A 15,944-nucleotide genomic window follows, 5' to 3' on the forward strand; every position below is an offset into this window, starting at 1 on the left:
TAATTTGCATACTAGAAACGGCATTTCGACTCGAAATGCCCCCAGCGGCGGATGCGGTACTGCATCCTAAGATTCGGCAGTGTAATTCAATTACACATGCCGGATCTTCTGCCTAACTTTGGAAAACTGCTTCTGTGGATCAGTTCCAAAGTTAGGACAAGGGATACGATGGAGTAACAGCAGTTACTCCGTCGTATCTCTTTTGTGGATCTGGCCCAGTATTCTTAAATCAAACTTGGCTTTTAGATGTGCATCTTAAAAAGAAACTTGAAAAGGACTATACAGTACATTCCCTTAAGGGACCATGTACCAAAGCATTGAAAACCTATTTTCTTTGCCCAATGTTAGACCAGTAGTTTTATGTTTTGGGGATTTCCACACAGGTAGCTAAATTGTGCTGAGACATTTTACAATTCTAGCTGTACATACTCTGAGCTTATCTACAAATAAGCCCTGTTGCAAGGATTGGACAGGTTTAGGAAACATTAGTCCAAGAACTGACATCCACAAAAATGGTACTCGCTAAGTAGAACTGTTGGAGATTTAGCCATTCAACAGTATGCTAATCTGTGCTGCAGAAAGGTGATAACAGAGCTGAATACTCCTGTATTATCAGCATCATGTATATGGCCACACAATTTACTGTGGAACCACATCAGACTTGGTTCTGCATTGGTAACCAGAAGTTTGAACAATAATCCATGCCAACAGTGCCACGTATGGGGTGGTGTCACAGGGGGTACAGAGGACTGCAAATTATCTTTTTGATAGCCTGCCACTTCAGCTCACAGCATGTATGCATTCATGTATAAATATTTAAAATATGTAAAATATATACATATATATATATATATATATATATATATATATACGAATATACAAAAAAGACGTCATCCACAACCACCGTAAATAAACAATAAACACTTATGCATTTATAATACAATAAAAATTTAAAATACACAATACAATAAAAAGCAAAACAAAAACATTTTTTTTTATCTGTTAGAAATAAAACAATTTAAATCAAAATCTACATTAAGACCTGCGGGCGACATAACCTTGGTTTCAAAAATCCAGACAGATTCCCTACGACTGAGTTGGCGTATGTAGTGTCCACCCCTCCAGTGTCTGGGTACTTTTTCAATACCCCAGAACTTAAGGCTTTTTGGATCCCGCTGGTGACAATTTCTAAAATGTCTAGATACACTGTGGGGCTGATTTACTAAAAGCAATGCGCTGCACCGGTTCATGGCTGAATTGGCGCGCCGGATGAATCCTTAATTGGGCAGCCAGCGCAATGCAATTAAATATGTAAAGCCGCCGCCTAACTCCCTTTAGAAGTCTATGGGAGAAATCAAAAATGTTAATTTTCAAGGTTAAAATGCTAGTTTTTGTCCTGTCCTTTTGGGGAACTGAGTCCTGCTCAGGGGACATGTATCAATGCTTTTTTTATTTTTTAAAATGGCCATTTTTTCGGGAGCAGTGAATTTAATAATGCTTAAAGTGCAACAATAAAAGTGAAATATTCCTTTAAATTTCGTACCTAGGGCGGGTGTAAAGTAAGCATGTGAAAAAGCGCGTGTTTCCCATGATTTCCCTGCTCAAAATGACATTCTGACGGAAAAAAAGTCATTTAAAAAATCACTTGCGGCTATAATGAATTGTCGGCTCCCGGCAATTCTGAGCAAATTCATTCATGAAAAAAAAAGTGTGTGGTCCCCCCAAATTCCATTACCAGGCCCTTCAGGTCTGGTATGGATATTAAGGGGAACCCCGCGGTAAAAAAAAAAAAAAAAGACGTGGGGGTTCCCCCAAATATCCATACCAGGCCCTTCAGGTCTGGTATGGATTTTAAGGGGAACTTCACCCCAAATTTTAAAAACAATTGGCGTGGAGTTCCCCCAAAAATCCACACCAGACCCCTTATCCGAGCATGTAACCTGGCCGGCTGCAGAAAAGAGGGGGGGACAGAGTGCGACCCCCCCTCTCCTGAACCGTACCAGGCCACATGCCCTCAACATGGGGAGGGTGCTTTGGGGTCCCCCCAAAGCACCTTGTCCCCATGTTGATGGGGACAAGGGCCTCATCCCCACAACCCTGGCCGGTGGTTGTGGGGGTCTGCGGGCAGGGGGCTTATCGGAATCTGGAAGACCCCTTTAACAAAGGGGACCCCTAGATCCCGCCCCCCCTGTGTGAAATGGTAATGGGGTACATTGTACCTCTATCATTTCACCAAAAAAAAGTGTCAAAAATGTAAACAAAAGACAATAGCCGGTTTTTGACAATTCCTTTATTAATGTCTTCTTTCCGCGCTTCTTCTTCTTCCATCTTCTTCTTTTCTGCTTTCATTCGGGTTTCTTCCTCCATCTTCTTCCTCTGCTTCTTTCTTGGGTTTTCTCGTCCCATCTTGCACCAGCTTCTTCTGGGACCTGTTTCCCAAAACACAGAGAGCAGGGGGATGGCATTGGTTTTTGGGGCGCGTGACCGCAGGAGTCTATTCCTGGAAGTGGGTGAAAATACCTGTATTATACAGGTATCTGCACCCCCTCCCCCTGAAAGGTGCCAAATGTGAAGGGGGAGGGTTCCAAAAAGGGAGAGGGTTCCAAAAAGCAGAGGTTCACTTTTTGTGTGGACCTCCGCTCTAAGGTCATCTCTTTGCAAGGAAATAGATTTTCAGGTCCTACTTGATAGGGGAAAAAAGACAAATACCCCTCTGGGACCCTTGGGGTTTTGGTCAGGCCTAACTAGGTGTGAATATTGTGCGCTTGGGGACCCGACTGACCTCTGGGAGGAGGGACATGTAGATCAGAAAGCTGACACTGAAGATCCTGTCGAGTTTATGGTGAATTTGAGATCTGTGGTAACACTGACGCACAGGCCATTTCAAGGAAAATCCTGAGACTAAGGGATTTGGGACTATACAATAGATCCAGGGTCCGTCAACAACCCCCCCCCCCCGTCTGCAGTTTCGGAGGTGATTTGCTTTGAGGCAGTCACTAAAGATATCGTGAGCCTGCGATGGGAACATCCCCCCCCCCCCACAGTATAACCTGACACAGCATGAGGGGGCAGCCTTAGTCCTTATAGTCAAATACAGATTTGATCAACAAGGCTGCAGGGGGGGGGGGGACATAGTTCTCATGGATCGGGTTGGATATCTAAGGATGTGTCAGCGTATACTTGGTGATGGACAATGGAATACCATTCCCAGTATTAACCAGGAAAGGACCAAAAAAAGTGCCATCCTTGACTGTGCCTTGGTCAATGGTAAGGAGAAGGTGGAATACCCTCCAAGTAGACTGGGTGCCAGTGTTCTATGCACTACCAAAGGTCCACAAATCTGTAGATGACGTTATTCTGAATTATTTTGGTTGGCCAGTATCTAAGGGCCTGCCATAATTGTACGGAAGATAGTGATTTTGAACAGGAAGCCAGGATTTTGAGGAATAGATCTCATTTGAGGAGCCATAGTAAGTGGCTTGCTAAAGCATAGTAGGGCAATGAACAGTGATAGCAACTCCCTAATTTTTCAACTGGGGGGGGGATTTGGGGGGTCAGGGACAATAAACCAGGCCCCACGATACTGTTTACAATACACCAAAAATATTAGTCAATTTAGAGGCATCTGCTCAGCACAATGCTTTCTAAGGGAGGATATGTCAGTAAGTTTATTTCCAGGGATCCACAACTAATCTACATGAGGGCTTGCTCTTTGGGTGACCTGGTACATCATATTACCTGGAAACCCTCTGGCCTCCCAAGGCAAGTGGGAATGACTTTCTGTGAGTTTTGCTTGTTTATGATTGAGGGTGACTCCATACAGCTACCTACATGGAGACTCCTGCAATACAGGCAAAAGACAAACTTTAAGGGTGGTACAGGTGACCATTTGCTCCTGTAATTCATTTTGTGGGGGGAAAAACGGACTGAAACGGTTCCAGGAACATATCAGAATTTAATACCAGACCCTTGAGGCCTGAAATGTTTTGTGATCCCACATGACAAGGTGGTGGACTTCGACCAATTTTTCCTCCAGTGGGAAGCCTGATGGATTTGGGAGCTTGAGGCAGCCAAGGCTCCTGGCTTGAATGATTAAGCTTTGTTTTTTTGATTAAAGGGTCACTAAAGGATTTTTTTTTTTTTTTTAGCTAAATAGCTTCCTTTACCTTACTGCAGTCTTGGTTTCATGTCCTCATTGTTCGTTTTTGCTCTAATCCTTCTCTGTTCTGAACACTTTCTGGTTGTCTGTTTCCTGATGAAAAATGGCATGGGAGATTTCTCTCTGTGGTCACTAATCAAGGAGGTGTGATTACTGTGTGTCTAATACCCCTATCAGTTTCGTTTTCCAAACCATCACTGCCCTGTATTGGCTCTGTGCAGCAGAGAAGCAGGAAACATGCAAAAACTAAACTGAAACTGCAGGTACGTTATATGATTGATTTTTATCTATTTTTAATCATTTTTAAAAGGAATCAGTTAACTATTATGGGGTAGATTCACGTAGAATGGCGTATGTTTGTGCGGGTGTAACGTATCCTATTTACGTTATGCCTCCGCAACTTTTTCAGGCAAGTGCCGTATTCTCAAAAGAAAGTTGTGGCGGCGTATAGTAAATAGGCCGGCGTAAGCCCGCATAATTCAAATTGTGAAGAGGTGGGTGTGTGTTATGTAAATTAACCATGACCCAACGTGATTGACGTTTTTCACGAACGGCGCATGCGCCGTCCATGGAATTTCCCAGTGTGCATTGCTCCAAAGTATGCCGCAAGGACGTATTGGTTTCGACGTGAACGTAAATGACGTCCAGCCCCATTCACGGACGACTTACGCAAACAACATAAATTTTTCAAAATTCGACGTGGGAACGACGTCCATACTTAACATTGGTACGCCGCATATACGCCTCATATAGCAGGGGTAACTTTACGCCGGGAAAAGCCTAACGTAAACAGCGTAACTGTACTGCGTCGGCCGGGCGTACGTTCGTGAATTCGCGTATCTAGCTGATTTACATATTCTAGGCGTAAATCAGCGTACACGTCCCTAGCGACCAGCGTAAATATGCAGTTAAGATCCGACGGCGTATGAGACTTACGCCAGTCAGATCTAATAGAAATCTATGCGTAACTGATTCTATGAATCAGGCGCATAGATACGACCGGCCAGACTCAGAGATACGACGGCGTATCTGGAGATACGCCGTCGTATCTCCTTTCTGAATCTGGCCCTATGTCTCTATACCCTGTAAACAGTCATTTCAGCAAAAAAATGTTTTTCCTTTACAACTCCTTAAAGTGTGTGTAATTTCTCTTTTCACTTTTTAGCTCACTGCATGTATATTTAGTACCTGTTTATTGAGGGCCCCTTTCACACAAAGTGGATCCACCCAGTGGGAGATCCCTGCTGAGCCGGTGGGTGTCAGCTGTCTCTGTTCACTATTACAGACCTGTCGGAGCTCTGCTGTCCTCTATGGGAGATCAAATGGATCTGCCTGTCTTTCATCTGATCCGCTGGACAGATGGCGACCCGTATAACCATCTGTTTTGAGTGGTTCTGATGGCAGGCAGGTGTCATCTCCGCAGATATCTACCTGCCCATAGTCATTAGTGGTCTGCCTGGGGAAAAACAACCCCGCTGGGATCCCCCTGTCCATGTGAAAGGGGCCTTAATCATAAATCCATTAATAGTATGAGGTTTTCTTGCCACCATGTCATGTTTCCAAACTAGTTGGCTTTTGGTGCTTTGTCTCCCTCTTGTGGAGATTTAATGGACTCATTGTCCATTATTCAAGTTTTTCAGGCACTCTGCCATTTAAAGCACGGCCTTTGCACAGGACTGCACTTGACTGAGCCTCTGAAGCAGCTGGCGACGACTGGTTCAACTGGTCAGGACTTACCAGAGTCTTAGCCTTATGACCCTGTAGACCTTGTGACTACATCCAATTGTCAGTGCTTTTGAATGCACCCTGCAATGTAATACTGATTGCTGCACCATCAAGGAGTTGGCCAGGTTTCTCAATCTAAATTGCCAAGAAATTGGGAAATTGGGAACTGTGCAATATTTACAACCTTTGGATTACAAATGGTCCCATTGCTTTTTGCAGCCATGCAAGGGAGGCCATACAGGAGTGGATATGCCACTGAGTGTTTTTAGAGGCTCTACAATGTGTACACAACCATTCTGTCTGACATGTCTCCTCTAGACTATTGGAAAATGTTTCCCCCCCTTCTTGGGTTGTCCAAACACAATCAGGACACTTTCGGCACAATTTGTTTAACCAGTTACTCTTATCCCTATTGGTTCCAGCTATGCAGTAGACTGACTTTGGGGATATGCACATTTTACTCCATGAGCATTGACCTTTTTTTTTGTTTTTTTGGACTGAAGGGTATAACAGTGAACACTAGATTTATTATTGCATAATTGCCACATGCTGCTGTTATCTTGGTCTTATTCATAGGTCTGCATAAGGTGCACTTTTCTTGGTCTTGGCATTTGTCTGTTCGTCATTGTTTTAAACATACATTTTGTGGTTTATCTAATAAAATTGTTTGACTTGGCCCACTGCATGTATCAATTTCTGTCTTTATGCTTTTGAGGTGTGTGTGTTTGTTTCTCTAATTGGTTAAAAGAAGTTAAAAAGTTCTAATTGACATCTCCTCCTAAACCTGTATTGTATAGGAGATATTTGCCCTGCATGGAGCCGCTGAAGTCAGCGGCACATGCGCTCTGAAGGTTCGGCGCATGGTGCCTGAAATTCAGAGCTTCAAAAAACACAATCTGTCATCTCTCCTAGTTAGTCCCATCCCCCCACAGAAAATACATAGGGAGCACAGTTGATCACCCCCTAGTGTTAACCCCTTCCCTGCCAGTGACATTTACATAATAATCAGTGCATATTTATAGCACTGATCGCTCTGTAAATGGTCTCAAATGTGTCAAGTGTCCAACCTGTCTGCCACAATGTTGCAATACCGCTAAAAATCGCAGATCTACCATTTCGAGTAACAAAAAAAAACTCCATATAAATGCCATAAATTGCACACCACTGTTTAGTATAACCTTTTTGTTTCCAAGGGATTGTAAAATCTCATGGGTTTTTCACCTTAATGCATTAAGGTGAAAAACTTTTGCCGCAGCTACCCCCCAGAGCCCCCCTTTTATGTTACCTGATCCCATCCGTTCCAGCGATGCTTATGAGCCCAGTGGCACAGGCGGGGGTGAGTCACACTGCTGCATCCATTGATGATGGGACTCGGAGCGTGCCCCTATGGCGAGCAACTCAGTGGGGGCGCCCGATGAAGGGTAGCATCCAGGAGCACCGGCAGGGCACCTCAGAGGAGGATTGGGGCTGCTCTGTGCAAAACCCTTGCACAGAGCCAGTAAGAGGTTATAAAAAATCAAACCTTTACAACCCCTTTGACTAAAAAAATCCCTTAACTGTTTTGTCAATGGCAAAGAACGGCTTTAAAAGTGGTGGAGCAAAAATGGTTGCAATGAGTGACACTAGAAACTGAGGTTTGCCTACCCCCCAATCCATATTGTCTGATCAGTTTTTATGGGTTAAAGGATAATGACTGTGTGCCGATTTTGCTGTTTGTCTTCCCTCCTGATCTTATTGTAAATCAATTTTTTTCTGTTGTAGGTGGTTGAAGATGGATATTAATTTTTTTCTTTCCAGGTATGTTGTAAACCTTATTTCTTATTTTGGGCTGCACACATGGTTGCATCGGGGGAAATTTGCTAAAACTGGAGAGTGCAAAATCTGGTGCAGCTCTGCATAGAAACCAATCGGCTTCCAGGTTTTAAAGCTTAAGTTAAATGATTGGTTACCATGTACAGCTGCACCAGATTCCTGGGTGCTCTAGTTTTTTTGTAAATCTCCCCCATTGTGTCCATCTGAAAGATCTTTTCTACGAAAGTGATCTGCTCTATAGCTTTTATATCGGGAAATTTGAAATGTTGATGAAAGTTGTCAGTTCAGTCTACAGAGCTCAATGCATTTGTAGTGAAACTGATAGATGTACAAGTAATACTTTAATGTTAGGCTTGGGAGTGCATCCCTACTTTTTCTATAAAAAGTCCTGCCTGCAAAAAATGTACTTAACATCCAGGAGAACAGGTGTCGGATGTGTAGTGCTTCACTGCATGCCATGCTTCTTCCATTGGGCCTTATAGCTGTCTTATAGTGACCTAAGGGCTGGTGGATGGAACCAGAGGATGACCAGGTATCTGACACTTTTGTGTGTGGGTCCCCCCCCCCTTTTGCTAGAAAATTGCTTAAACCCCCAAACACTAGATCCTCTGAAAGCATAGGCCATGGGGATAGTCACTGCCAACGCTCTAGAGGCCTTCTATGTTAAAGAGCAACAAGGGCATCGGTATTCCAAGACTAGGTGGCTGCTGAACTTTTCCTCGGGTAATTCGGTGGAAACTACGAAAACAAAGCAAAATGGAAGGTGTGCACGCCTAGTGAATTGCCAATGACATTTATTGAATGGAGTAAAAAAATGGGTAATCGCAAAGTGCAACTCTCAAATAAGCCATAAAACCAGTGTGGAATAGTGCAGACACATGCTGTATCACAAGGGGTAAAAGCTGATGTGTTTCGGGGATGCACCCCCTTCCTCAGAGCCAAGCTACCAGCTTGGCAGGTGACAAGTACTCTTATGGAGTCCTCAAAGGGGAAGTCTATTAAATGAGCCAGTGAATGACCACTCTAAAACCAGAATTGACAAAGTCATTGCTTGTGTTCATATATCAGATCAGAGAATGTCCTGTAGCAAGCGGAGACATGGCCTTGGACCTGTTCATCTGCAGCCTTCTCTATAGCTTTCTAAAAACAGATCGAACTTGTAGGAATTTTCATCTTTGTATCGCCTGAGGCTTGTCACTTCAGTGGGAATATGTATGGGTTTTACAACCACTTGAAAATAGTTTACTTAATGTGCCATGCTGCTTCTGTGTAGTCTTGCATAATTAACACTCACACATTACTTTGTGCCTTTTATTTTGGAAACATTGAAAAATGGTAGGGTCTTGAACATATGCATTTCATAGAACTCCAGTTGTTTCAGTTAAAAATGTTTGCACAGTAGTTGGCTTGTTCAGTGGTTAAACGATTTATTTTTTTACACGGAATCATTAATGTAAACTTTTTTTTTTTTTCTCAGATTTTAAAACCTACAGAGAAAAAGAAGCCCAATGCAAGCCGACCAGTAACGCCACCACGAGGCATGATTACGAAACAGGCGTAAAAATGAGGGTCTCTTGGCCTGCTTGGACTTGTATTATAGTATATAATCATTTTTTTTATTTTAAATTGTGTAACTTGTACTGGTCTGTTCCATCTAGATGTTGGCGACTTTTTTTTCCTCATTTCAAGAAATGTATTTGCTACAATGCTTACTATTTTCTGTTCTTTACTTTTAATCTGAAATTCAAACTTATTCTGTTGCTTCAATATGGTTTATTTTATGCCAGTGTTACTGTACACTCCGATCTTTATCTTCATTATTCATGTAGCTTTGTACAATTCACATTATTTGTAAATGCTTGTTTACTACTTTAGTACTTAAAGATGGCACTTGCGTGCTGGTCAGACTAGGAATGTCACAGCTATAATTTGCATCCTGTTTATACAAACCACTGTGAACTTTTTCCTGTTTGTTTTCTTTTTTAAAGGGATTTTCTTTTACCATCAGGTCCACATATGTATAGCTATTAATATTAGAAAGATCCCCCTCTACTTTACCATCACTGGTTTGATGTACATTTAAGTAAAGCACATTTTCTGTACTGTATTCTTTAACTGAAATTAAAGCCATTATTTTAACTGTTTTCCACTTCCTGAAACTTGCATCTGTACTGGTGTATTGCTCATGTCTTCCATAGCAATGAAGTTGGATTTGAGTCTGTAGTGTTTGCATGGTAACTGATAAAGGAATGCTTATCTGGACATACCAATGCACTTCCTTATAGCTCAGCGAAGCTGGCCCCCCTACAATCAGCACAAATAAAAACTCAAGTGTGTTTCGTTAGTGCTACGTTTGTGCTGTTTTGTGCCGCAAACATTTACGTTTGTGCTGCTTTTATTTTGAAGATATTAGCAATTGTTTTTTCCAGACTATGACATCACACAGCCCCCCTACAACAGCCAAATGGCAAAACACTGGTCTCGTTGGTTAGTGCTACGTTTGTGCTGTTTTGTGCTGCTATTATTTCCGTTCTATCTTTTATCGTTTTTGCATTATTAATGATTTATTAAAGGTCACCAAAGGTCACACAGCCCCCCTACAACGCCCAAATGACACGAAACTGGTCTCGTTGGTTAGTGCTACATTTGTGCCGTTTTGTGCTGCTATTATTTCCGTTCTATCTTTTTTCGTTTTTGCGTTATTAATGATTTATTAAAGGTCACCAAAGGTCACACAGCCCCCCTACAACGCCCAAATGACACGAAACTGGTCTCGTTGGTTAGTGCTACGTTTGTGCTGTTTTGTGCTGCACATTTTTTTATTTGTGCTGTTATGGTTTTAAAGTTATAAAGTTATAACAGTTTATTTATTTTTTTCAAACCCCACTCACTTTGCCCACCTTACAATCAGCACAAATAAAAACGCAAGTGTGTTTCTTTAGTGCTATGTTTGTGCTGTTTTGTGCTGTTTAAATTTCCTTTCTATCTTTTATCGTTTTTGCGTTATTAATGATTTAATAAAGGTCACCAAAGGTCACACAGCCCCCCTACAACGCCCAAATGACACGAAACCGGTCTCGTTGGTTAGTGCTACGTTTGTGCCGTTTTGTGCTGTTTAAATTTCCTTTTTATCTTTTATCGTTTTTGTGTTATTAATGAATTATTAAAGGTCACACAGCCCCCCTACAATGCCCAAATGACACGAAACTGGTCTCGTTGGTTAGTGCTACGTTTGTGCTGTTTTGTGCTGCTGTTATTTCCGTTCTATCTTTTATCGTTTTTGCGTTATTAATGATTTATTAAAGGTCACCAAAGGTCACACAGCCCCCCTACAACGCCCAAATGACACGAAACTGGTCTCGTTGGTTAGTGCTACGTTTGTGCTGTTTTGTGCTGCTATCATTTCTGTTCTATCTTTTATCGTTTTTGCGTTATTAATGATTTAATAAAGGTCACCAAAGGTCACACAGCCCCCCTACAACGCCCAAATGACACGAAACTGGTCTCGTTGGTTAGTGCTACGTTTGTGCTGCAAATTTTTTTATTTGTGCTGTTATGGTTTTAAAGTTATAACATATAGTGAGGTGAGGGGCGCTATATCAAAATAGTGGATGCGTGTCACAATGTGCGTTTGAGTAGTACACAGTGTAACTGTGTACCCAAATCTATGTGAAAAACCAAACAGATTATAGTCTAAACTCTATAAGTACAATAGTGCCAAATGCTGTGGAAAATAAATAAAATATAAAAAAAAAAAAAAAAATTTAAAAGAATGTCCAGCAAATAAATAGTTAAGTGCAAAATGGATCCAGTGTTGTATCAAGTCCAGGTGCAAAATGCAAATAATCCAATCCCAAATCGCAGAGAAAAGTGCAAATGCTAAAGTGCTTGTGAATCTTCAAAATAGCCAAAGTGCGAGAAAGAAGTGATCCGCCTTCACCTATAGGTCACCAGAATAATAATGGATGGCTCCTTACCACACGGTGTTGACCAGATTACTTAAAATATGGTCGATCAGGCTTGTTTTAAATGAGGATCAGCAGGGTCTCATTGGGTTCCAATGTCAGCGATTGCAGCAAATGGTGTACCAAGAAAGGAGAAGAGATACCACCATAGTGTAAAACCATTTAATATACAAAAGTTAAAATTACAATGCCAAATGGCCTCTTACTGTTGCTGGTGCCCGTTCCCGGCACTGAGGCTGTAGGTGGTGGGGATAGTAAGACTAGATAAGAGATGGCCGCGTCCTGGTCCACTAGCGTGCGTTCCACCGCTAGTTGTCCATCAACCAGTGAGACCGGAAGTGCGTGGCTATGCGTGTGCGCTCGGATACCGCCTCGACGTCACGTTTCAGTTAAACCGTCTTCAGGAAGCGTATAACAGTTATAACAGTTTATTTATTTTTTTCAAACCCCACTCACTTTGCCCACCTTACAATCAGCACAAATAAAAACTCAAGTGTGTTTCTTTAGTGCTATGTTTGTGCTGTTTTGTGCTGTTTAAATTTCCTTTCTATCTTTTATCGTTTTTGCGTTATTAATGACTTATTAAAGGTCACCAAAGGTCACACAGCCCCCCTACAACGCCCAAATGACACGAAACTGGTCTCGTTGGTTAGTGCTACGTTTGTGCTGCAAATTTTTTTATTTGTGCTGTTATGGTTTTAAAGTTATAACAGTTTATTTATTTTTTTCAAACCCCACTCACTTTGCCCACCTTACAATCAGCACAAATAAAAACTCAAGTGTGTTTCTTTAGTGCTATGTTTGTGCTGTTTTGTGCTGTTTAAATTTCCTTTCTATCTTTTATCGTTTTTGCGTTATTAATGACTTATTAAAGGTCACCAAAGGTCACACAGCCCCCCTACAACGCCCAAATGACACGAAACTGGTCTTGTTGGTTAGTGCTACGTTTGTGCTGTTTTGTGCTGCTAATATTTCCGTTCTATTTTTTATCGTTTTTGCGTTATTAATGACTTATTAAAGGTCACCAAAGGTCACACAGCCCCCCTACAATGCCCAAATGACACAAAACTGGTCTCGTTGGTTAGTGCTACGTTTGTGCTGTTTTGTGCTGCTATTATTTCCGTTCTATCTTTTATCGTTTTTGCGTTATTAATGATTTATTAAAGGTCACCAAAGGTCACACAGCCCCCCTACAACGCCCAAATAACATGAAACTGGTCTCGTTGGTTAGTGCTATATTTGTGCTGTTTTGTGCTGCAAATTTTTTTATTTGTGCTGTTATGGTTTTAAAGTTATAACAGTTTATTTATTTTTTTCAAACCCCACTCACTTTGCCCACCTTACAATCAGCACAAATAAAAACTCAAGTGTGTTTCTTTAGTGCTATGTTTGTGCTGTTTTGTGCTGTTTAAATTTTCTTTCTATCTTTTATTGTTAAGGTCACCAAAGGTCACTCAGCCCCCCACAACACCCAAATGACACAAAACTGGTCTTGTTGGTTCGTGCTACGTTTGTGCTGTTTTGTGCTGCTAAAATGTATGTTCTATCTTTTATTGTTTTTGTGTTATTAATGATTTATTAAAGGTCACCAAAGGTCACTCAGCCCCCCTACCACCCCGAAAGGACACAAAACCGGTCTCGTTGGTTAGTGCTACGTTTGTGCTGGTCTGTGCTGCTAAAATTTTTAGTTGTGCTGTTATGGTTTTTAAGTTATAACAGTTTTTTTGTTCTTTTCAAACCCCACTCACTTTGCGCCCCCCCCGTACAATCTGCACAAATAAAAACTCAAATGTTTTAGTGCTATGTTTGTGCTGCTAATATTTTTATTTGTGCTGTTATGGTTTTTAAAATATAGCAGCTTGTTTTTATTTGATAACAACCCACTCACTTTGCACCCCATGTTATTAAATCTTAAAAACAAACAAACAAAACAGAGTTTGACTGCTACCTGCCCTGACCATGGTATGTCTCTGGATTCTGCCTTCTGTTCTTGCATGATCTAACTCCCGTTGCTGATTTGGCTTGTGACCCGACTATCCTGTTGTCTGCCGTCTATGCCTGATCTGCCCGACCATTATGGACCCGGCTCATCTGACCCTGCATCTTGCTCATCAAGCCTGCTACAGCTCTTCAGTCCAGCAAGGTCTCACCTGTCTCCTGCTTCCAGCTGCTTACCCACAGTATGCTGCCAGCCAAGCTCAGTGCCAGCTTATATGCCACCAGCCGGTTCTGCTGCCACCACGCAGTCTACTGGACTGATCACAGGCACCCATACCTCGCTGTGCTCCAATTGCTGATGTCTAACCAGGAGATCACTAACCAGGTATGGGACAGGAGGGCAGGGTGATGTCATTGTCTGGGAAAAAACAAAATTGCTTATATCTTAAAAATAAAAGCAACACAAATTTGTATTTTTATGGCACAAAAAAGCACAAACGTAGCACTAACAAATAGTATGTTTGTTTTTAAGATTTAATAACATGGGGTGCAAAGTGAGTGGGTTGTTATCAAATAAAAACAAGCTGCTATATCTTAAAAACCATAGCAGCACAAATAAAAATATTAGCAGCACAAACATAGCACTAAAACATTTGAGTTTTTATTTGTGCAGATTGTACAGGGGGGGGCAAAGTGAGTGGGGTTTGAAAAGAACAAAAAAACTGTTATAACTTAAAAACCATAACAGCACAACTAAAAATTTTAGCAGCACAGACCAGCACAAACGTAGCACTAACCAACTGGACCAGTTTTGTGTCCTTTCGGGGTGGTAGGGGGGCTGAGTGACCTTTGGTGACCTTTAATAAATCATTAATAACACAAAAACAATAAAAGATAGAACATAAATTTTAGCAGCACAAAGGTAGCACTAACCAACGAGACCAGTTTTGTGTCATTTGGGTGTTGTGGGGGGCTGAGTGACCTTTGGTGACCTTAACGATAAAAGATAGAAAGAAAATGTAAACAGCACAAAACAGCACAAACGCAGCACTAAAGAAACACACTTGAGTTTTTATTTGTGCTGATTGTAAGGTGGGCAAAGTGAGTGGGGTTTGAAAAAAATAAATAAACTGTTATAACTTTAAAACCATAACAGCACAAATAAAAAAATTTGCAGCACAAACCAGCACAAACGTAGCACTAACCAACGAGACCAGTTTCGTGTCATTTGGGCATTGTAGGGGGGCTGTGTGACCTTTGGTGACCTTTAATAAATCATTAATAACGCAAAAACAATAAAAGATAGAACAGAAATAATAGCAGCACAAAACAGCACAAACGTAGCACTAACCAACGAGACCAGTTTCGTGTCATTTGGGCGTTGTAGGGGGGCTGTGTGATGTCATAGTCTGGAAAAAACAATTGCTAATATCTTCAAAATAAAAGCAGCACAAACGTAAATTTTTGCGGCACAAAACAGCACAAACGTAGCACTAAAGAAACACACTTGAGTTTTTATTTGTGCTGATTGTAGGGGGGCCAGCTTCGCTGAGCTAACAGGGAAACCTGTATGTATCCTCATATAGTAGATATAAAGTGCAGTCCGCTGTATGTAGATTCAAATTAGTATCTCTACTGATTTATTTGGACAAAAGTGACTGACATGTATTCACAAATCTGTGGCAATCGTGGTGGGGACAGGAAACTGCCTGTATACGTCCTCATAAAGTAGAAATGCAAAAAATTCCGCTGTGCATAAATTCAGACATTGGTATCTCTATTGACTTTTAAGGCAGAGTAACCGACATGTATTCAAAGGGTCACTAAGGATCCGACATATGGTTTAAATATACTCCAGGTTATACGTTCTCACATAATATAGGAGAAAAAGACACTGGTCCACAGTGGGTACTTTACCAGTCTTGAGTCATTGAGGTCTTTGCTTCTACTATTGGGAATTGAAATCCACAGAGGAAAAAATTGCAGCGTCTGTGTATCCTGTTAGACAATTTAAAGACGGTTCCAGAGCCGTTTTCGATCATGCAGAGGGATCTTTTTAAGCGCAGCTAGCACGGAGACAAACTTGAAGCTTTACACTGTGGATATGTAGCTTCCTGTAGGGTAATCACTATCACTGTGATTAACGCCGTGGCTTGTATTGCTGCTATTCCCAAGATCGTACGTCCATAAACTTGAGACAGGAGTCAGACCATATTCTGTGTCGGTCACTGTTTGCCTTCAATTATTGCTCGGCTTTCAATGGGGTTTTCCTGGTGCCTCCATGGCAGCATACTTGTGATAGAGCTCCGCCTCGACTCCTCCTTCAGGACTAGTGAATAGAATAA

The 15,944-nt window shown here is 41.6% G+C and overlaps 1 long non-coding RNA gene across 1 annotated transcript; it reads left to right on the plus strand.

Moving 5' to 3' along the window:
- The first annotated feature begins 7,512 nt into the window (after positions 1-7,512).
- Positions 7,513-9,840, plus strand: LOC120933377. Its single transcript, XR_005748083.1, has 2 exons — positions 7,513-7,681; positions 9,174-9,840. It is a non-coding gene; the product is annotated as an uncharacterized LOC120933377 (long non-coding RNA).
- Positions 9,841-15,944: the final 6,104 nt, after the last annotated feature.

This window comes from Rana temporaria, chromosome 1 (assembly GCF_905171775.1).
Source record: "Rana temporaria chromosome 1, aRanTem1.1, whole genome shotgun sequence".
Lineage (NCBI taxonomy): Eukaryota > Metazoa > Chordata > Amphibia > Anura > Ranidae > Rana > Rana temporaria.